Here is a 23372-nt window from a genome sequence, read left to right on the forward strand (position 1 = left end):
ACAGTATAGTATGGGCTACATCCTGGTCAGTAGAGGGAACAGTATAGTCTGGGCTACATCCTGGTCAGTAGAGGGAACAGTATAGTCTGGGCTACATCCTGGTCAGTAGAAGGAACAGTATAGTCTGGGCTACAACCTGGTCAGTAGAGGGAACAGTATAGTCTGGGCTACATCCTGGTCAGTGGAGGGAACGGTATAGTCTGGGCTACATCCTGGTCAGTAGAGGGAACGGTATAGTCTGGGCTACATCCTGGTCAGTAGAGGGAACGGTATAGTCTGGGCTACATCCTGGTCAGTAGAGGGAACGGTATAGTCTGGGCTACATCCTGGTCAGTAGAGGGAACAGTATAGTCTGGGCTACATCCTGGTCAGTAGAGGGAACAGTATAGTCTGGGCTACATCCTGGTCAGTAGAGGGAACAGTATAGTCTGGGCTACATCCTGGTCAGGAGAGGGAACAGTATAGTCTGGGCTACATCCTGGTCAGTAGAGGGAACAGTATAGTCTGGGCTACATCCTGGTCATTAGAGGGAACAGTATAGTCTGGGTTACATCCTGGTCAGGAGAGGGAACAGTATAGTCTGGGCAACATCCTGGTCAGTAGAGGGAGCAGTATAGTCTGGGCTACATCCTGGTCAGTAGAGGGAACAGTATAGTCTGGGCTACATCCTGGTCAGTAGAGGGAGCAGTATAGTCTGGGCTACATCCTGGTCAGTAGAGGGAACAGTATAGTCTGGGCTACATCCTGGTCAGTAGAGGGAACAGTATAGTCTGGGCTACATCCTGGTCAGTAGAGGGAACAGTATAGTCTGGGCTACATCCTGGTCAGTAGAGGTAACAGTATAGTCTGGGCTACATCCTGGTCAGTAGAGGGAACAGTATAGTCTGGGCTACATCCTGGTCAGTAGAGGGAACAGTATAGTCTGGGCTACATCCTGGTCAGTAGAGGGAACAGTATAGTCTGGGCTACATCCTGGTCAGTAGAGGGAACAGTATAGTCTGGGCTACATCCTGGTCAGTAGAGGGAACAGTATAGTCTGGGCTACATCCTGGTCAGTAGAGGGAACAGTATAGTCTGGGCTACATCCTGGTCAGGAGAGGGAACAATATAGTCTGGGCTACATCCTGGTCATTAGAGGGAACAGTATAGTCTGGGCTACATCCTGGTCAGTAGAGGGAACAGTATAGTCTGGGCTACATCCTGGTCAGTAGAGGGAACAGTATAGTCTGGGCTACATCCTGGTCATTAGAGGGAACAGTATAGTCTGGGCTACATCCTGGTCAGTAGAGGGAACAGTATAGTCTGGGCTACATCCTGGTCAGTAGAGGGAACAGTATAGTCTGGGCTACATCCTGGTCAGTAGAGGGAACAGTATAGTCTGGGCTACATCCTGGTCAGTAGAGGGAACAGTATAGTCTGGGCTACATCCTGGTCAGTAGAGGGAACAGTATAGTCTGGGCTACATCCTGGTCAGTAGAGGGAACAGTATAGTCTGGGCTACATCCTGGTCAGTAGAGGGAACAGTATAGTCTGGGCTACATCCTGGTCAGTAGAGGGAACAGTATAGTCTGGGCTACATCCTGGTCAGTAGAGGGAACAGTATAGTCTGGGCTACATCCTGGTCAGTAGAGGGAACAGTATAGTCTGGGCTACATCCTGGTCAGTAGAGGGAACAGTATAGTCTGGGCTACATCCTGGTCAGTAGAGGGAACAGTATAGTCTGGGCTACATCCTGGTCAGTAGAGGGAACAGTATAGTCTGGGCTACATCCTGGGTCAGTAGAGGGAACAGTATAGTCTGGGCTACATCCTGGTCAGTAGAGGGAACAGTATAGTCTGGGCTACATCCTGGTCAGTAGAGGGAACAGTATAGTCTGGGCTACATCCTGGTCAGTAGAGGGAACAGTATAGTCTGGGCTACATCCTGGTCAGTAGAGGGAACAGTATAGTCTGGGCTACATCCTGGTCAGTAGAGGGAACAGTATAGTCTGGGCTACATCCTGGTCAGTAGAGGGAACAGTATAGTCTGGGCTACATCCTGGTCAGTAGAGGGAACAGTATAGTCTGGGCTACATCCTGGTCAGTAGAGGGAACAGTATAGTCTGGGCTACATCCTGGTCAGTAGGAGGAACAGTATAGTCTGGGCTACATCCTGGTCAGTAGAGGGAACAGTATAGTCTGGGCTACATCCTGGTCAGTAGAGGGAACAGTATAGTCTGGGCTACATCCTGGTCAGTAGAGGGAACAGTATAGTCTGGGCTACATCCTGGTCAGTAGGAGGAACAGTATAGTCTGGGCTACATCCTGGTCAGTAGGAGGAACAGTATAGTCTGGGCTACATCCTGGTCAGTAGAGGGAACAGTATAGTCTGGGCTACATCCTGGTCAGTAGAGGGAACAGTATAGTCTGGGCTACATCCTGGTCAGTAGAGGGAACAGTATAGTCTGGGCTACATCCTGGTCAGTAGAGGGAACAGTATAGTCTGGGCTACATCCTGGTCAGTAGAGGGAACAGTATAGTCTGGGCTACATCCTGGTCAGTAGAGGGAACAGTATAGTCTGGGCTACATCCTGGTCAGTAGAGGGAACAGTATAGTCTGGGCTACATCCTGGTCAGTAGAGGGAACAGTATAGTCTGGGCTACATCCTGGTCAGTAGAGGGAACAGTATAGTCTGGGCTACATCCTGGTCAGTAGAGGGAACAGTATAGTCTGGGCTACATCCTGGTCAGTAGAGGGAACAGTATAGTCTGGGCAGTATAGTCTGGGCTACATCCTGGTCAGTAGAGGGAACAGTATAGTCTGGGCTACATCCTGGTCAGTAGAGGGAACAGTATAGTCTGGGCTACATCCTGGTCAGTAGAGGGAACAGTATAGTCTGGGCTACATCCTGGTCAATAGAGGGAACAGTATAGTCTGGGCTACATCCTGGTCAGTAGAGGGAACAGTATAGTCTGGGCTACATCCTGGTCAGTAGAGGGAACAGTATAGTCTGGGCTACATCCTGGTCAGTAGAGGGAACAGTATAGTCTGGGCTACATCCTGGTCAGTAGAGGGAACAGTATAGTCTGGGCTACATCCTGGTCAGTAGAGGGAACAGTATAGTCTGGGCTACATCCTGGTCAGTAGAGGGAACAGTATAGTCTGGGCTACATCCTGGTCAGTAGAGGGAACAGTATAGTCTGGGCTACATCCTGGTCAGTAGATCCTGGGGAACAGTATAGTCTGGGCTACATCCTGGTCAGTAGAGGGAACAGTATAGTCTGGGCTACATCCTGGTCAGTAGAGGGAACAGTATAGTCTGGGCTACATCCTGGTCAGTAGAGGGAACAGTATAGTCTGGGCTACATCCTGGTCAGTAGAGGGAACAGTATAGTCTGGGCTACATCCTGGTCAGTAGAGGGAACAGTATAGTCTGGGCTACATCCTGGTCAGTAGAGGGAACAGTATAGTCTGGGCTACATCCTGGTCAGTAGAGGGAACAGTATAGTCTGGGCTACATCCTGGTCAGTAGAGGGAACAGTATAGTCTGGGCTACATCCTGGTCAGTAGAGGGAACAGTATAGTCTGGGCTACATCCTGGTCAGTAGAGGGAACAGTATAGTCTGGGCTACATCCTGGTCAGTAGAGGGAACAGTATAGTCTGGGCTACATCCTGGTCAGTAGAGGGAACAGTATAGTCTGGGCTACATCCTGGTCAGTAGAGGGAACAGTATAGTCTGGGCTACATCCTGGTCAGTAGAGGGAACAGTATAGTCTGGGCTACATCCTGGTCAGTAGAGGGAACAGTATAGTCTGGGCTACATCCTGGTCAGTAGAGGGAACAGTATAGTCTGGGCTACATCCTGGTCAGTAGAGGGAACAGTATAGTCTGGGCTACATCCTGGTCAGTAGCTACATCCTGGGGAGGGAACAGTATAGTCTGGGCTACATCCTGGTCAGTAGAGGGAACAGTATAGTCTGGGCTACATCCTGGTCAGTAGAGGGAACAGTATAGTCTGGGCTACATCCTGGTCAGTAGAGGGAACAGTATAGTCTGGGCTACATCCTGGTCAGTAGAGGGAACAGTATAGTCTGGGCTACATCCTGGTCAGTAGAGGGAACAGTATAGTCTGGGCTACATCCTGGTCAGTAGAGGGAACAGTATAGTCTGGGCTACATCCTGGTCAGTAGAGGGAACAGTATAGTCTGGGCTACATCCTGGTCAGTAGAGGGAACAGTATAGTCTGGGCTACATCCTGGTCAGTAGAGGGAACAGTATAGTCTGGGCTACATCCTGGTCAGTAGAGGGAACAGTATAGTCTGGGCTACATCCTGGTCAGTAGAGGGAACAGTATAGTCTGGGCTACATCCTGGTCAGTAGAGGGAACAGTATAGTCTGGGCTACATCCTGGTCAGTAGAGGGAACAGTATAGTCTGGGCTACATCCTGGTCAGTAGAGGGAACAGTATAGTCTGGGCTACATCCTGGTCAGTAGAGGGAACAGTATAGTCTGGGCTACATCCTGGTCAGTAGAGGGAACAGTATAGTCTGGGCTACATCCTGGTCAGTAGAGGGAACAGTATAGTCTGGGCTACATCCTGGTCAGTAGAGGGAACAGTATAGTCTGGGCTACATCCTGGTCAGTAGAGGGAACAGTATAGTCTGGGCTACATCCTGGTCAGTAGAGGGACAGTATAGTCTGGGCTACATCCTGGTCAGTAGAGGGAACAGTATAGTCTGGGCTACATCCTGGTCAGTAGAGGGAACAGTATAGTCTGGGCTACATCCTGGTCAGTAGAGGGAACAGTATAGTCTGGGCTACATCCTGGTCAGTAGAGGGAACAGTATAGTCTGGGCTACATCCTGGTCAGTAGAGGGAACAGTATAGTCTGGGCTACATCCTGGTCAGTAGAGGGAACAGTATAGTCTGGGCTACATCCTGGTCAGTAGAGGGAACAGTATAGTCTGGGCTACATCCTGGTCAGTAGAGGGAACAGTATAGTCTGGGCTACATCCTGGTCAGTAGAGGGAACAGTATAGTCTGGGCTACATCCTGGTCAGTAGAGGGAACAGTATAGTCTGGGCTACATCCTGGTCAGTAGTATAGAGGAACTGGTATAGTCTGGTATAGTCTGGGCTACATCCTGGTCAGTAGAGGGAACAGTATAGTCTGGGCTACAACCTGGTCAGTAGAGGGAACAGTATAGTCTGGGCTACATCCTGGTCAGTAGAGGGAACAGTATAGTCTGGGCTACATCCTGGTCAGTAGAGGGAACAGTATAGTCTGGGCTACATCCTGGTCAGTAGAGGGAGCAGTATAGTCTGGGCTACATCCTGGTCAGTAGAGGGAACAGTATAGTCTGGGCTACATCCTGGTCAGTAGAGGGAACAGTATAGTCTGGGCTACATCCTGGTCAGTAGAGGGAACAGTATAGTCTGGGCTACATCCTGGTCAGTAGAGGGAACAGTATAGTCTGGGCTACATCCTGGTCAGTAGAGGGAACAGTATAGTCTGGGCTACATCCTGGTCAGTAGAGGGAACAGTATAGTCTGGGCTACATCCTGGTCAGTAGAGGGAACAGTATAGTCTGGGCTACATCCTGGTCAGTAGAGGGAACAGTATAGTCTGGGCTACATCCTGGTCAGTAGAGGGAGCAGTATAGTCTGGGCTACATCCTGGTCAGTAGAGGGAACAGTATAGTCTGGGCTACATCCTGGTCAGTAGAGGGAGCAGTATAGTCTGGGCTACATCCTGGTCAGTAGAGGGAGCAGTATAGTCTGGGCTACATCCTGGTCAGTAGAGGGAACAGTATAGTCTGGGCTACATCCTGGTCAGTAGAGGGAGCAGTATAGTCTGGGCTATCACTCTATTTTAGACCAGTGCCCTATTCCCTATATAGAGTATTACTTTAGACCAGAGCCATATTCCCTATATAGAGCACTACTTTAGACCAGAGCCATATTCCCTATATAGTGCACTACTTTAGACCAGGGCCATATTCCCTATATAGTGCACTACTTTAGACCAGAGCCCTATTCCCTATATAGTGCACTACTTTAGACCAGGGCCCTATTCCCTATATAGTGCACTACTTTAGACCAGGGCCCTATTCTCTATATAGTGCACTACTTTAGACCAGGGCCCTATTCTCTATATATAGTGCACTACTTTAGACCAGGGCCCTATTCTCTATATATAGTGCACTACTTTAGACCAGGGCCCTATTCTCTATATATAGTGCACTACTTTAGACCAGGGCCCTATTCTCTATATATAGTGCACTACTTTAGACCAGGGCCCTATTCTCTATATATAGTGCACTACTTTAGACCAGGGCCCTATTCTCTATATATAGTGCACTACTTTAGACCAGGGCCCTATTCCCTATATAGTGCACTACTTTAGACCAGGGCCCTATTCTCTATATATAGTGCACTACTTTAGACCAGGGCCCTATTCTCTATATATAGTGCACTACTTTAGACCAGGGCCCTATTCCCTATATAGTGCACTACTTTAGACCAGAGCCCTATTCCCTATATAGTGCACTACTTTAGACCAGAGCCCTATTCTCTATATTGTGCACTACTTTAGACCAGGGCCCTATTCCCTATATAGTACACTACTTTAGACCAGAGCCCTATTCCCTATATAGTGCCCTACTTTAGACCAGGGCCCTATTCCCTATATAGTGCACTACTTTAGACCAGAGCCCTATTCCCTATATAGTGCACTACTTTAGACCAGGGCCCTATTCCCTATATAGTGCACTACTTTAGACCAGGGCCCTATTCCCTATATAGTGCACTACTTTAGACCAGGGCCCTATTCCCTATATAGTGCACTACTTTAGACCAGAGCCCTATTCCCTATATAGTGCACTACTTTAGACCAGAGCCCTATTCTCTATATTGTGCACTACTTTAGACCAGGGCCCTATTCCCTATATAGTACACTACTTTAGACCAGAGCCCTATTCCCTATATAGTGCCCTACTTTAGACCAGGGCCCTATTCCCTATATAGTGCACTACTTTAGACCAGAGCCCTATTCCCTATATAGTGCACTACTTTAGACCAGGGCCCTATTCCCTATATAGTGCACTACTTTAGACCAGGGCCCTATTCCCTATATAGTGCACTACTTTAGACCAGGGCCCTATTCCCTATAAAGAGCACTACTTTAGACCAGGGCCCTATTCCCTATATAGTGCACTACTTTAGACCAGGGCCCTATTCCCTATATAGAGCACTACTTTAGACCAGGGCCCTATTCCCTATATAGTGCACTACTTTAGACCAGGGCCCTATTCCCTATATAGTGCACTACTTTAGACCAGGGCCCTATTCCCTATATAGTGCACTACTTTAGACCAGGGCCCTATTCCCTATATAGTGCACTACTTTAGACCAGGGCCCTATTCCCTATATAGTGCACTACTTTAGACCAGGGCCCTATTCCCTATATAGTGCACTACTTTAGACCAGGGCCCTATTCCCTATATAGTGCACTACTTTAGACCAGGGCCCTATTCCCTATATAGTGCACTACTTTAGACCAGGGCCCTATTCCCTATATAGTGCACTACTTTAGACCAGGGCCCTATTCCCTATATAGTGCACTACTTTAGACCAGGGCCCTATTCCCTATAAAGAGCACTACTTTAGACCAGGGCCCTATTCCCTATATAGTGCACTACTTTAGACCAGGGCCCTATTCCCTAAATAGAGCACTACTTTAGACCAGGGCCCTATTCCCTATATAGTGCACTACTTTAGACCAGGGCCCTATTCCCTATATAGTGCACTACTTTAGACCAGGGCCCTATTCCCTATATAGTGCACTACTTTAGACCAGGGCCCTATTCCCTATATAGTGCACTACTTTAGACCAGGGCCCTATTCCCTATATAGTGCACTACTTTAGACCAGGGCCCTATTCCCTATATAGTGCACTACTTTAGACCAGGGCCCTATTCCCTATAAAGAGCACTACTTTAGACCAGGGCCCTATTCCCTATATAGTGCACTACTTTAGACCAGGGCCCTATTCCCTATATAGAGCACTACTTTAGACCAGGGCCCTATTCCCTATATAGTGCACTACTTTAGACCAGGGCCCTATTCCCTATATAGTGCACTACTTTAGACCAGGGCCCTATTCCCTATATAGTGCACTACTTTAGACCAGGGCCCTATTCCCTATATAGTGCACTACTTTAGACCAGGGCCCTATTCCCTATATTGTGCACTACTTTAGACCAGGGCCCTATTCCCTATATAGTGCACTACTTTAGACCAGGGCCCTATTCCCTATATAGTGCACTACTTTAGACCAGGGCCCTATTCCCTATATAGTGCACTACTTTAGACCAGGGCCCTATTCCCTATATAGTGCACTACTTTAGACCAGGGCCCTATTCCCTATATAGTGCACTACTTTAGACCAGGGCCCTATTCCCTATATAGTGCACTACTTTAGACCAGGGCCCATGGGGGATGAAGGCAGGATGTATTCTTCTTACTAGTGAATAGTGATTTACATTGAAAACAATAGAGACATGTAATTAAACAATATAAAAGAGAGAGAGAGACAGAGAGAGAGAGAGAGAGAGAGACAGAGAGAGAGAGAGAGAAAAGAGACAGAGAGAGAGTGTTATGAACTTGAGTGAAGACCCAAACGCGGTTTTAACAGAAAACAGAGTTCTTTAATAAAAAACAGGAATGGCATAAATCCTCTTCCAACGTAGTCAATGGAACAAAAGAACGTAGTATAATGCAGGTTGCACCTGCCATGCATGCAGACTCCGACAGGACAGGACAAGGTGGAAGCAAACGAGACGACAGCTTGCTTCTGGCATCAAAAAACACAAACAAGAATCAGACACTGAAAGTAGCAGGAACAGAGAAAGAAATAGAGACCTAATCAGAGGGGGAAGAGAGAACAGGTGGGGAAAGAGAGAATGAGCTAGTTAGGGCAGATGTAGAACAGCTGAGGAATGAGAGACAGAGAAGGTAACCTAAAAAGACCAGCAGAGAGAGAATGAAGAGAAAGGACAGGAACAGACATAACAAGACATGACAGTACCCCCCCCCACTCACCGAGCGCCTCCTGGCGCACTCGAGGAGGAAACCTGGCGGCAACGGAGGAAATCATCGATCAGCGAACGGTCCAGCACGTCCCGAGAGGGAACCCAACTCCTCTCCTCAGGACCGTACCCCTCCCAATCCACTAGGTACTGATGACCACGGCCCCGAGGGCGCATGTCCAAAATCTTACGAACCCTGTAGATGGGTGCGCCCTCGACAAGGATGGGGGGGGGGGGACGAGCGGGGGCGCGAAGAACGGGCTTAACACAGGAGACATGGAAGACCGGGTGAACGCGACGAAGATAGCGCGGGAGAAGAAGTCGCACTGCGACAGGATTAATGACCTGGGAAATACGGAACGGACCAATGAACCGCGGGGCCAACTTGCGAGAAGCTGTCTTAAGGGGAAGGTTCTGAGTGGAGAGCCATACTCTCTGACCGCAACAATATCTAGGACTCTTGGTCCTACGCTTATTAGCGGCCCTCACAGTCTGCGCCCTATTACGGCAAAGTGCCGACCTGACCCCCTTCCAGGTGCGCTCGCAACGCTGGACAAAAGCCTGAGCGGAGGGGACGCAGGACTCGGCGAGCTGAGATGAGAACAGCGGAGGCTGGTACCCGAGGCTACACTGAAAAGGGGATAGACCGGTAGCAGACGAGGGAAGCGAGTTGTGGGCGTACTCTGCCCAGGGGAGCTGTTCTGACCAAGACGCAGGGTTACGAAAAGAAAGACTGCGTAAAATGCGACCAACAGTCTGATTGGCCCGTTCGGCTTGACCGTTAGACTGGGGATGAAAGCCGGACGAGAGACTGACGGAAGCCCCAATCAAACGGCAAAACTCCCTCCAAAATTGAGACGTGAACTGCGGGCCTCTGTCGGAAACGACGTCAGACGGAAGGCCATGAATTCGGAAAACATTCTCGATAATGATCTGAGCCGTCTCCTTAGCAGAAGGGAGCTTATCGAGAGGAATGAAATGAGCCGCCTTAGAGAATCTATCGACAACCGTAAGAATAACTGTCTTCCCCGCTGATGAAGGCAGTCCGGTGATAAAATCTAAAGCGATGTGAGACCACGGTCGAGAGGGAATGGGAAGCGGTCTGAGACGGCCGGCAGGAGGAGAGTTCCCAGATTTAGTCTGCGCGCAGACCGAACAAGCGGCGACAAATCGACGCGCGTCACGTTCCCGAGTGGGCCACCAGAAACGCTGGCGAATGGAAGCGAGCGTACCCGAAGGCCGGGGTGGCCGGCTAACTTGGCAGAGTGGGCCCACTGAAGAACGGCCGGACGAGTAGGAACGGGGACGAACAGAAGGTTCCTAGGACAAGCTCGCGGCGACGGAGTGTGAGCGAGTGCTTGCTTTACCTGCCTCTCAATTCCCCAGACAGTCAACCCGACAACACGCCCCTCAGGGAGAATCCCATCGGGGTCGGTGGAGACCTCAGAAGAACTGAAGAGACGAGATAAAGCATCAGGTTTGGTGTTTTTGAGCCCGGACGATAAGAAATAACAAACTCGAAACGAGCGAAAAACAGAGCCCAACGAGCCTGACGCGCATTAAGTCGTTTGGCTGAACGGATGTACTCAAGGTTCCTATGGTCAGTCCAAACGACAAAAGGAACGGTCGCCCCCTCCAACCACTGTCGCCATTCGCCTAGGGCTAAGCGGATGGCGAGCAGTTCGCGATTACCAACATCATAGTTACGTTCTGACGGCGATAAGCGATGAGAGAAAAACGCGCAAGGATGGACCTTGCCGTCAGAGAGAGAGCGCTGAGAAAGAATGGCTCCCACGCCCACCTCTGACGCGTCAACCTCAACAACAAACTGTCTAGAGATGTCAGGTGTAACAAGAATAGGTGCGGATGTAAAACGATTCTTAAGAAGATCAAAAGCTCCCTGGGCGGAAACGGACCACTTAAAGCACGTCTTAACAGAAGTAAGGGCTGTGAGAGGAGCTGCCACCTGACCGAAATTACGGATGAAACGACGGTAGAAATTAGCGAAGCCCAGAAAGCGCTGCAGCTCGACGCGTGACTTAGGAACGGGCCAATCAATGACAGCCTGGACCTTAGCGGGATCCATCTTAATGCCCTCAGCGGAAATAACGGAACCGAGAAAAGGGACAGAGGCGGCATGAAAAGTGCACTTCTCAGCCTTCACATAAAGACAGTTCTCCAAAAGGCGCTGGAGGACGCGTCGCACGTGCTGAACATGAATCGAGAGAGACGGTGAAAAAATCAGGATATCATCCATGTAAACGAAAACAAAAATGTTCAGCATGTCTCTCAGGACGTCGTTAACTAGTGCCTGAAAGACAGCTGGAGCGTTAACGAGGCCGAAAGGAAGAACCCGGTATTCAAAGTGCCCTAACGGAGTGTTAAACGCCGTCTTCCACTCGTCCCCCTCCCTGATGCGCACGAGATGGTAGGCGTTACGAAGGTCCAATTTGGTGAAAAACCTGGCTCCCTGCAGGATCTCGAAGGCTGAAGACATAAGAGGAAGCGGATAACGATTCTTAACTGTTATGTCATTCAGCCCTCGATAATCCACGCATGGGCGCAGGGACCCGTCCTTCTTCTGAACAAAAAGAACCCCGCGCCGGCGGGGGAGGAGGAGGAGACTATGGTACCGGCGTCGAGCGAAACCGACAAATAATCCTCGAGAGCCTTACGTTCGGGAGCCGACAGAGAGTATAATCTACCCCGGGGGAGTAGTTCCCGGAAGGAGATCAATACTACAGTCATACGACCGGTGTGGAGGGAGAGAAGTGGCCTTGGAACGACTGAACACCGTGCGCAGATCGTGATACTCCTCCGGCACCCCTGTCAAATCGCCAGGCTCCTCCTGTGAAGAAGAGACAGAGGAAACAGGAGGGATAGCAGACATTAAACAGGTTACATGACAAGAAACATTCCAGGATAGGATAGTATTACTAGACCAATTAATAGAAGGGTTATGGCGCACTAGCCAGGGATGACCCAAAACAACAGGTGTAAAAGGTGAACGAAAAATTAAAAAAGAAATGGTTTCGCTATGATTACCAGAGACAGTGAGGGTTAAAGGCAGCGTCTCACGCTGAATCTTGGGGAGAGAACTACCATCTAAAGCGAACAAGGCCCTGGGCTCCCTAACTGTCTGAGAGGAATGTCATGTTCCCGAGCCCAGGTCTCGTCCATAAAACAGCCCTCCGCCCCAGAGTCTATCAAGGCACTGCAGGAAGCAGATGAACCGGGCCAGCGGAGATGGACCGGAAAGGTAGTGCGTGATCCAGAAGGAGAGGCCTGAGTAGTTGCGCTCACCAGTAGCCCTCCTCTTACTGATGAGCTCTGGCCTTTTACTGGACATGAGGTGACAAAATGACCAGCGGAGCCGCAGTAGAGACAGAGGCGATTGGTGATTCTCCGTTCCCTCTCCTTGGCCGAGATGCGAATACCCCCAGCTGCATAGGCTCAGCATCCGAGCCGGCGGGGGAGGGTGGCAGTGATGCGGCAGGTGGCAGTGATGTGGAGAGGGGAGCAACGGAGAACGTGAGCTCCTTTCCACGAGCTCGGCGACGAAGATCAAACCGTCGCTCTATGCGAATAGCGAGAGCTATTAAGGAGTCCAGACTGGAAGGAACCTCCCGGGAGAGGATCTCATCCTTAACCTCGACGTGGAGACCCTCCAGAAAACGAGCGAGCAAAGCCGGCTCGTTCCAGTCACTAGAGGCAGCGAGAGTGCGAAACTCAATAGAATAATCCGTTATGGATCTATTCCCCTGACATAGGGAAGACAGGGCCCTGGAAGCCTCCTCGCCAAAAACAGAACGGTCAAAAACCCGTATCATCTCCTCCTTAAAGTCCTGATACTGGTTAATACACTCAGCCCTCGCCTCCCAGACTGCCGTGCCCCACTCACGCGCCCGTCCGGTAAGGAGAGAAATGACGTAGGCGATGCGGGCTGCGCTCCTGGAGTAAGTGTTGGGCTGGAGAGAGAACACCACATCACACTGAGTGAGGAATGAGCGGCACTCAGTGGGCTCCCCAGAGTAACACGGCGGGTTGTTGATCCTGGGCTCCGGAGACTCGGAAACCCTGGAAGTGGGCGGTGGATCGAGGTGGAGTTGGTGAACCCGTCTTGTGAGGTCGGAGACTTGGACGGCCAGGGTCTCAACGGCATGTTGAGCAGCAGACAATTCCTCCTCGTGTCTGCCTAGCATCGCTCCCTGGATCTCGACGGCGGAGTGAAAAGGGTCCGGAGCCGCTGGGTCCATTCGTGGTCTGATTCTTCTGTTATGAACTTGAGTGAAGACCCAAACGCGGTTTTAACAGAAAACAGAGTTCTTTAATAAAAAACAGGAATGGCATAAATCCTCTTCCAACGTAGTCAATGGAACAAAAGAACGTAGTATAATGCAGGTTGCACCTGCCATGCATGCAGACTCCGACAGGACAGGACAAGGTGGAAGCAAACGAGACGACAGCTTGCTTCTGGCATCAAAAAACACAAACAAGAATCAGACACTGAAAGTAGCAGGAACAGAGAAAGAAATAGAGACCTAATCAGAGGGGGAAGAGAGAACAGGTGGGGAAAGAGAGAATGAGCTAGTTAGGGCAGATGTAGAACAGCTGAGGAATGAGAGACAGAGAAGGTAACCTAAAAAGACCAGCAGAGAGAGAATGAAGAGAAAGGACAGGAACAGACATAACAAGACATGACAGAGAGAGAGACAGAGACAGAGAGAGAGACAGAGACAGAGACAGAGAGAGACAGAGAGAGACAGAGAGAGACAGAGAGAGACAGAGAGAGACAGAGAGAGACAGAGAGAGACAGAGAGAGACAGAGAGAGACAGAGAGAGACAGAGAGAGACAGAGAGACAGAGAGAGACAGAGAGAGACAGAGAGAGACAGAGAGAGACAGAGAGAGACAGAGAGAGACAGAGAGAGACAGAGAGAGACAGAGAGAGACAGAGAGACAGAGAGAGACAGAGAGAGACAGAGAGAGACAGAGAGAGACAGAGAGAGACAGAGAGAGACAGAGAGAGACAGAGAGAGACAGAGAGAGACAGAGAGACAGAGAGACAGAGACAGAGAGACAGAGAGAGATAGAGAGAGACAGAGAGAGAGAGACAGAGAGAGACAGAGACAGAGAGACAGAGAGAGAGAGAGAGAGACACAGAGAGAGAGAGAGAGAGAGACAGAGAGCACTCTATTTTACACATCAACAATGCATCATACTGTCAGACCCAATCAGTGCTTCAGCTCTGTCTTGTTTTAGTTAGTTACATATTTCATGATTATAAAACAGTGTGATAAGTTTTAATTAATATAAATTTATTAAGACTTTCAGAGTCATCAACAAACACTTCCTCCAGGGTTGTATATTAAAGGGATATTCCCATAGACTTCCTTCAGGGTTGTATATTAAAGGGATATTCCCATCGACTTCCTCCAGGGTTGTATATTAAAGGGATATTCCCATCGACTTCCTCCAGGGTTGTATATTAAAGGGATATTCCCATAGACTTCCTCCAGGGTTGTATATTAAAGCGTTATTCCCATAGTAGGGCACTAGGGCTCTGGTTTAAAGTAGGGCACTAGGGCTCTGGTTTAAAGTAGGGCACTAGGGCTCTGGTTTAAAGTAGGGCACTAGGGCTCTTGTCTGCGGTAGGGCACTAGGGCTCTGGTCTGCAGTAGGGCACTAGGGCTCTGGTCTAAAGTAGGGCACTAGGGCTCTGGTCTGCAGTAGGGCACTAGGGCTCTGGTCTAAAGTAGGGCACTAGGGCTCTGGTCTAAAGTAGGGCACTAGGGCTCTGGTCTAAGTTAGGGCAGTAGGGCTCTGGTCTGCAGTAGGGCACTAGGGCTCTGGTCTAAAGTAGGGCACTAGGGCTCTGGTCTAAAGTAGGGCACTAGGGCTCTGGTCTAAGGTAGGGCACTAGGGCTCTGGTCTAAGGTAGGGCACTAGGGCTCTGGTCTGCAGTAGGGCACTGGTCTAAAGTAGGGCACTAGGGCTCTGGTCTGCATTAGGGCACTAGAGCTCTGGTCTGCATTAGGGCACTGGTCTGCAGTAGGGCACTAGGGCTCTGGTCTAAAGTAAGACACTAGGGCTCTGGTCTGCATTAGGGCACTAGGACTCTGGTCTGCATTAGGGCACTGGTCTGCAGTAGGGCACTAGGGTTCTGGTCTGCAGTAGGGCACTAAGGCTCTGGTCTAAAGTAGGGCACTAGGGCTCTGGTCTAAAGTAGGGCACTAGGGCTCTGGTCTAAGGTAGGGCACTAGGGCTCTTGTCTGCGGTAGGGCACTAGGGCTCTTGTCTGCAGTAGGGCACTAGGGCTCTGGTCTAAAGTAGGGCACTAGGGCTCTGGTCTGCAGTAGGGCACTAGGGCTCTGGTCTGCAGTAGGGCACTAGGGCTCTGGTCTGCAGTAGGACACTAGTCTAAAGTAGGGCAATAGGGCTCTGGTCTGCATTAGGGCACTAGGGCTCTGGTCTGCATTAGGGCACTGGGCTGCAGTAGGGCACTAGGGCTCTTGTCTAAAGTAGGGCACTAGTGCTCTAGTCTAAAGTAGGGCACTAGGGCTCTGGTCTAAGGTAGGGCACTAGGGCTCTTGTCTGCGGTAGGGCACTAGGGCTCTGGTCTGCAGTAGGGCACTAGGGCTCTGGTCGAAAGTAGGGCACTAGGGCTTTGGTCTAAGGTAGGGCACTAGGGCTCTGGTCTGCAGTAGGACACTGGTCTAAAGTAGGGCAGTAGGGCTCTGGTCTGCATTAGGGCACTTGGGCTCTGGTCTGCATTAGGGCACTGGGCTGCAGTAGGGCACTAGGGCTCTGGTCTAAAGTAGGGCACTAGGGCTCTGGTCTAAAGTAGGGCACTATTGCTCTGGTCTAAAGTAGGGCACTAGGGCTCTGGTAACATTGACATTAACATGGACATGCTCTGGGCGTGTCGGGCCGTAACTTAACACTGGATCAGATTCCAATGAAATGGGAGAACACAGGGAGAGAGCGACGTGGATATCTCTCCAGGTGGTATCAATTAGTACGTGAACAAACACATCAGCCCTTGACAGATAGGAGGTTGAGTCCATAGTTACTATTGGATGTATGCTCTTTTCTATGTTAAAAACTTCTTCGGGGTAGGGGGCAGCATTTTCTCTTTTGGATAAATAGCATGCCCAAACTCAACTGCCTGCTACTCATGCCAAGAATATAAGACATGCATATCATTAGTAGATTTACAGACGAACCACCTAATAAATACCTGGACAGAGGAGAACGTCAGCCAGCCTTACAGACCAACCACCTAATAAATACAGAGGAGAACGTCAGCCAGCCTTACAGACCAACCACCTAATAAATACAGAGGAGAACGTCAGCCAGCCTTACAGACCAACCACCTAATAAATACAGAGGAGAACGTCAGCCAGCCTTACAGACCAACCACCTAATAAATACAGAGGAGAACGTCAGCCAGCCTTACAGACCAACCACCTAATAAATACAGAGGAGAACGTCAGCCAGCCTTACAGACCAACCACCTAATAAATACAGAGGAGAACGTCAGCCAGCCTTACAGACCAACCACCTAATAAATACAGAGGAGAACGTCAGCCAGCCTTACAGACCAACCACCTAATAAATACAGAGGAGAACGTCAGCCAGCCTTACAGACCAACCACCTAATAAATACAGAGGAGAACGTCAGCCAGCCTTACAGACCAACCACCTAATAAATACAGAGGAGAACGTCAGCCGGCCTTACAGACCAACCACCTAATAAATACAGAGGAGAACGTCAGCAGGCCTTACAGACCAACCACCTAATAAATACAGAGGAGAACGTCAGCCGGCCTTACAGACCAACCACCTAATAAATACAGAGGAGAACGTCAGCCAGCCTTACAGACCAACCACCTAATAAATACAGAGGAGAACGTCAGCCAGCCTTACAGACCAACCACCTAATAAATACAGAGGAGAACGTCAGCCAGCCTTACAGACCAACCACCTAATAAATACAGAGGAGAACGTCAGCCAGCCTTACAGACCAACCACCTAATAAATACAGAGGAGAACGTCAGCCAGCCTTACAGACCAACCACCTAATAAATACAGAGGAGAACGTCAGCCAGCCTTACAGTAGGTGGATTTACTACTGGTATTATCCTCTTTACTGAAGACTCATCTCTTCAGTGGGTCATATGAATGAGTGTAGTCTGGCCCAGGAGTGGGAAGGTGAACGGAAAGGCTCTGGAGCAACGAACCGCCCTTGCTGTCTCTGCCTGGCCGGTTCTCCCCTTTCCACTGGGATTCTCTGCCTCTAACCCTATTACAGGGGCTGAGTCACTGGCTTACTGGGGCTCTCTCATGCCGTCCCTGGAAGGGGTGCGTCACCTGAGTGGGTTGATTCACTGATGTGGTCATCCTGTCTGGGTTGGCGCCCCCCCCCCCTGGGTTGTGCCATGGCGGAGACCTTTGTGGGCTATACTCAGCTTTGTCTCAGGATGGTAAGTTGGTGGGTGAAGATATCCCTCTAGTGGTGTGGGGGCTGTGCTTTGGCAAAGTGGGTGGGGTTACATCCTTCCTGTTTGGCCCTGTCCGGGGGTGTCCTCGGATGGGGCCAGTGTCTCCTAACCCCTCCTGTCTCAGCCTCCAGTATTTATGCTGCAGTAGTTTATGTGTCGGGGGGCTAGGGTCAGTTTGTTATATCTGGAGTACTTCTCCTGTCCTATCCGGTGTCCTGTGTGAATCTAAGTGTGCGTTCTCTAATTCTCTCCTTCTCTCTTTCTTTCTCTCTCTCGGAGGACCTGAGCCCTAGGACCATGCCCCAGGACTACCTGACATGATGACTCCTTGCTGTCCCCAGTCCACCTGGCCGTGCTGCTGCTCCAGTTTCAACTGTTCTGCCTTATTATTATTCGACCATGCTGGTCATTTATGAACATTTGAACATCTTGGCCATGTTCTGTTATAATCTCTACCCGGCACAGCCAGAAGAGGACTGGCCACCCCACATAGCCTGGTTCCTCTCTAGGTTTCTTCCTAGGTTTTGGCCTTTCTAGGGAGTTTTTCCTAGCCACCGTGCTTCTACACCTGCATTGCTTGCTGTTTGGGGTTTTAGGCTGGGTTTCTGTATAGCACTTTGAGATATCAGCTGATGTACGAAGGGCTATATAAATACATTTGATTTGATTACTCTCCCTTAACCTATCACCTCTGTCCCACACACACCCTCACACACACACACACACACCATCCACACCGCAGACACACGCACCCTGACACACACACACACCCTGACACACCCACACACACACCCTGACACACACACACACACACCCTGACACACACACACCCTGACACACACACACCCTGACACACACACACCCTGACACACACACGCACACACACACACACACCCTGACACACACACACACCCTGACACACACACCCTGACACACACACACCCTGACACACACACACCCTGACACACACCCTGACACACACCCTGACACACACACACACACACACACCCTGACACACCCTGACACACCCTGACACACCCTGACACACCCTGACACACCCTGACACACCCTGACACACCCTGACACACACACACACACACACACACAGAGGAGAGAGGAGAGAGGGACATGAGAGACACATGGTTAGAAACAGAGAGGAGAGAGGGACATGAGAGACACAGTTAGAAACAGAGAGGAGAGAGAGACACATGGTTAGAAACAGAGAGGAGAGAGGGACATGAGAGACACAGTTAGAAACAGAGAGGAGATAGAGACACATGGTTAGAAACAGAGAGGAGAGAGAGACATGAGAGACACAGTTAGAAACAGAGAGGAGAGAGAGACACATGGTTAGAAACAGAGAGGAGAGAGGGACATGAGAGACACACAGTTAGAAACAGAGAGGAGAGAGGAGAGAGGGACATGAGAGACACACAGTTAGAAACAGAGAGGAGAGAGGAGAGAGAGACACGGTTAGAAACAGAGAGGAGAGAGGAGAGAGAGACACGGTTAGAAACAGAGAGGAGAGAGGGACATGAGAGACACATGGTTAGAAACAGAGAGGAGAGAGGAGAGAGAGACACGGTTAGAAACAGAGAGGAGAGAGGGACCTGAGAGACACACAGTTAGAAACAGAGAGGAGAGAGGGACATGAGACACACGGTTAGAAACAGAGAGGAGAGAGGAGAGAGAGACACAGTTAGAAACAGAGAGGAGAGAGGAGAGAGACACACAGTTAGAAACAGAGAGGAGAGAGGGACATGAGAGACACACAGTTAGAAACAGAGAGGAGAGAGGGACATGAGAGACACGGTTAGAAACAGAGAGGAGAGAGGAGAGAGAGACACGGTTAGAAACAGAGAGGAGAGAGGAGAGAGAGACACATGGTTAGAAACAGAGAGGAGAGAGGGACATGAGACACACAGTTAGAAACAGAGAGGAGAGAGGGACATGAGACACACAGTTAGAAACAGAGAGGAGAGAGGAGAGAGAGACACATGGTTAGAAACAGAGAGGAGAGAGGAGAGAGAGACACATGGTTAGAAACAGAGAGGAGAGAGGAGAGAGAGACACATGGTTAGAAACAGAGAGGAGAGAGGGACATGAGAGACACATGGTTAGAAACAGAGAGGAGAGAGAGACACATGGTTAGAAACAGAGAGGAGAGAGGAGAGAGAGACACATGGTTAGAAACAGAGAGGAGAGAGGAGAGAGAGACACACGGTTAGAAACAGAGAGGAGAGAGGAGAGAGAGACACATGGTTAGAAACAGAGATGAGAGAGGGACATGAGAGACACACGGTTAGAAACAGAGAGGAGAGAGGGACATGAGAGACACACGGTTAGAAACAGAGAGGAGAGAGGAGAGAGAGACACACAGTTAGAAACAGAGAGGAGAGAGGAGAGAGAGACACACGGTTAGAAACAGAGAGGAGAGAGGAGAGAGAGACACATGGTTAGAAACAGAGATGAGAGAGGGACATGAGAGACACACGGTTAGAAACAGAGAGGAGAGAGGGACATGAGAGACACACGGTTAGAAACAGAGAGGAGAGAGGAGAGAGAGACACACAGTTAGAAACAGAGAGGAGAGAGGAGAGAGAGACACACGGTTAGAAACAGAGAGGAGAGAGGAGAGAGAGACACATGGTTAGAAACAGAGAGGAGAGAGGAGAGAGACACACGGTTAGAAACAGAGAGGAGAGAGGAGAGAGAGACACACGGTTAGAAACAGAGAGGAGAGAGGGACATGAGAGACACACGGTTAGAAACAGAGAGGAGAGAGGGACATGAGAGACACACGGTTAGAAACAGAGAGGAGAGAGAAAAGAGAGAACATACAGGAGAACCCTTGGTGCCTGAGGTCCAGGCAAATAAACACATCACCCTTCCATCCCTCCGTCTCTATCAGACTGTAAATCTGGCGAACAAATTTGAAAGGGGTCTAGGATTACTACCGTGACAGAGATCCAGGAAACGGGCCCCATCTGCTACCAATGGAGACACTTCCAATCCATTTCCTCCCTGTAAAAGGCATGGCGGAGAGGGGAGGGGAGGAGAGGAGGGATGGGGGAGAGGAGAGGGGAGGAGAGGGAGGAGAGGGAGGGAGGGAGGGAGGGAGGGAGGGAGGGAGGGAGGGAGGGAGGGAGTGGAGAGAGGGAGGGAGGGAGGGAGGGAGGGAGGGAGGGAGGGAGGGAGGGAGGGAGGGAAATAAAGCTAATCTCTTCAAAGTGTTTTGGAAACCTCTGAATCTGCTCTCCCTGATACTATATATTAATCACCTGACTGTAGGAGGATTCTACTGTCACTTCCTGGTACTATATATAAATCACCTGACTGTAGGAGGATTCTACTGTCACTTCCTGATACTATATATACATCACCTGACTGTAGGAGGATTCTACTGTCACTTCCTGATACTATATATACATCACCTGACTGTAGAAGGATTCTACTGTCACTTCCTGATACTATATATACATCACCTGACTGTAGGAGGATTCTACTGTCACTTCCTGGTACTATATATAAATCACCTGACTGTAGGAGGATTCTACTGTCACTTCCTGGTACTATATATACATCACCTGACTGTAGGAGGATTCTACTGTCACTTCCTGGTACTATATATAAATCACCTGACTGTAGGAGGATTCTACTGTCACTTCCTGGTACTATATATACATCACCTGACTGTAGGAGGATTCTACTGTCACTTCCTGATACTATATATAAATCACCTGACTGTGGGAGGATTCTACTGTCACTTCCTGGTACTATATATACATCACCTGACTGTAGGAGGATTCTACTGTCACTTCCTGATACTATATATACATCACCTGACTGTGGGAGGATTCTACTGTCACTTCCTGGTACTATATATACATCACCTGACTGTAGGAGGATTCTACTGTCACTTCCTGATACTATATATAAATCACCTGACTGTAGGAGGATTCTACTGTCACTTCCTGATACTATATATACATCACCTGACTGTAGGAGGATTCTACTGTCACTTCCTGATACTATATATAAATCACCTGACTGTAGGAGGATTCTACTGTCACTTCCTGATACTATATATACATCACCTGACTGTAGGAGGATTCTACTGTCACTTCCTGGTCCTATATATAAATCATCTGACTGTAGGAGGATTCTACTGTCACTTCCTGATACTATATATACATCACCTGACTGTAGGAGGATTCTACTGTCACTTCCTGATACTATATATACATCACCTGACTGTAGGAGGATTCTACTGTCACTTCCTGATACTATATATACATCACCTGACTGTAGGAGGATTCTACTGTCACTTCCTGGTACTATATATAAATCACCTGACTGTAGGAGGATTCTACTGTCACTTCCTGGTACTATATATACATCACCTGACTGTAGGAGGATTCTACTGTCACTTCCTGATACTATATATACATCACCTGACTGTAGGAGGATTCTACTGTCACTTCCTGGTACGATATATACATCACCTGACTGTAGGAGGATTCTACTGTCACTTCCTGATACTATATATAAATCACCTGACTGTAGGAGGATTCTACTGTCACTTCCTGGTACTATATATAAATCACCTGACTGTAGGAGGATTCTACTGTCACTTCCTGGTACTATATATAAATCACCTGACTGTAGGATGATTCTACTGTCACTTCCTGGTTCTCTGGCAGATGACATGTCCTCTTAAAACTGCTCATCAACAGATCAGTCAGTTGATCATCCTCAGAAACGCCACGGAGTGGAGTCACCACAGAGAACTATATCTCAGAGACCACACACACACACACACACACACACACAAAAATTGCACAAAAACCCCCGGAAATACCACATTTACATAAGTATTCAGACCCTTTACTCAGTACTTTGTTGAAGCACCTTTGGCAGCGATTACAGCCTTGAATCTTCTTGGGTATGACGCTACAAGCTTGGCACACCTGTATTTGGGGAGTTTCTCCCATTCTTCTCTGCAGATCCTCTCAAGCTCTGTCAGGTTGGATGGGGAGCGTTGCTGCACAGCTATTTTCAGATCTCTCCAGAGATGTTAACTGCCTTGTCCAGGGGAACAGTGGGTTAACTGTATTGTCCAGGGGAACAGTGGGTTAACTGCCTTGTTCAGGAGAACAGTGGGTTAACTGGTCTAGTGGGTTAACTGGTCTAGGAACAGTGGGTTAACTGCCTTGTTCAGGGGAACAGTGGGTTAACTGCCTTGTCCAGGGGAACAGTGGGTTAACTGCCTTGTTCAGGGGAACAGTGGGTTAACTGGTCTAGTGGGTTAACTGGTCTAGGAACAGTGGGTTAACTGCCTTGTTCAGGGGAACAGTGGGTTTACTGCCTTGTTCAGGGGAACAGTGGGTTTACTGCCTTGTTCAGGGGAACAGTGGGTTTACTGCCTTGTTCAGGGGAACAGTGGGTTAACTGCCTTGTCCAGGGGAACAGTGGGTTAACTGCATTGTCCAGGGGAACAGTGGGTTAACTGCCTTGTTCAGGTGAACAATGGGTTAACTGCCTTGTTCAGGGGAACAGTGGGTTAACTGGTCTAGGAACAGTGGGTTAACAGCCTTGTTCAGGGGAACAGTGGGTTAACTGGTCTAGTGGGTTAACTGGTCTAGGAACAGTGGGTTAACGGCCTTGTTCAGGGGAACAGTGGGTTAACGGCCTTGTTCAGGGGATCAGTGGGTTAACTGGTCTAGTGGGTTAACTGGTCTAGGAACAGTGGGTTAACTGCCTTGTTCAGGGGAACAGTGGGTTAACTGCCTTGTCCAGGG

The sequence above is a fragment of the Oncorhynchus masou genome, chromosome 29, assembly GCF_036934945.1.
Source record: "Oncorhynchus masou masou isolate Uvic2021 chromosome 29, UVic_Omas_1.1, whole genome shotgun sequence".
NCBI classification, from domain to species: domain Eukaryota; kingdom Metazoa; phylum Chordata; class Actinopteri; order Salmoniformes; family Salmonidae; genus Oncorhynchus; species Oncorhynchus masou.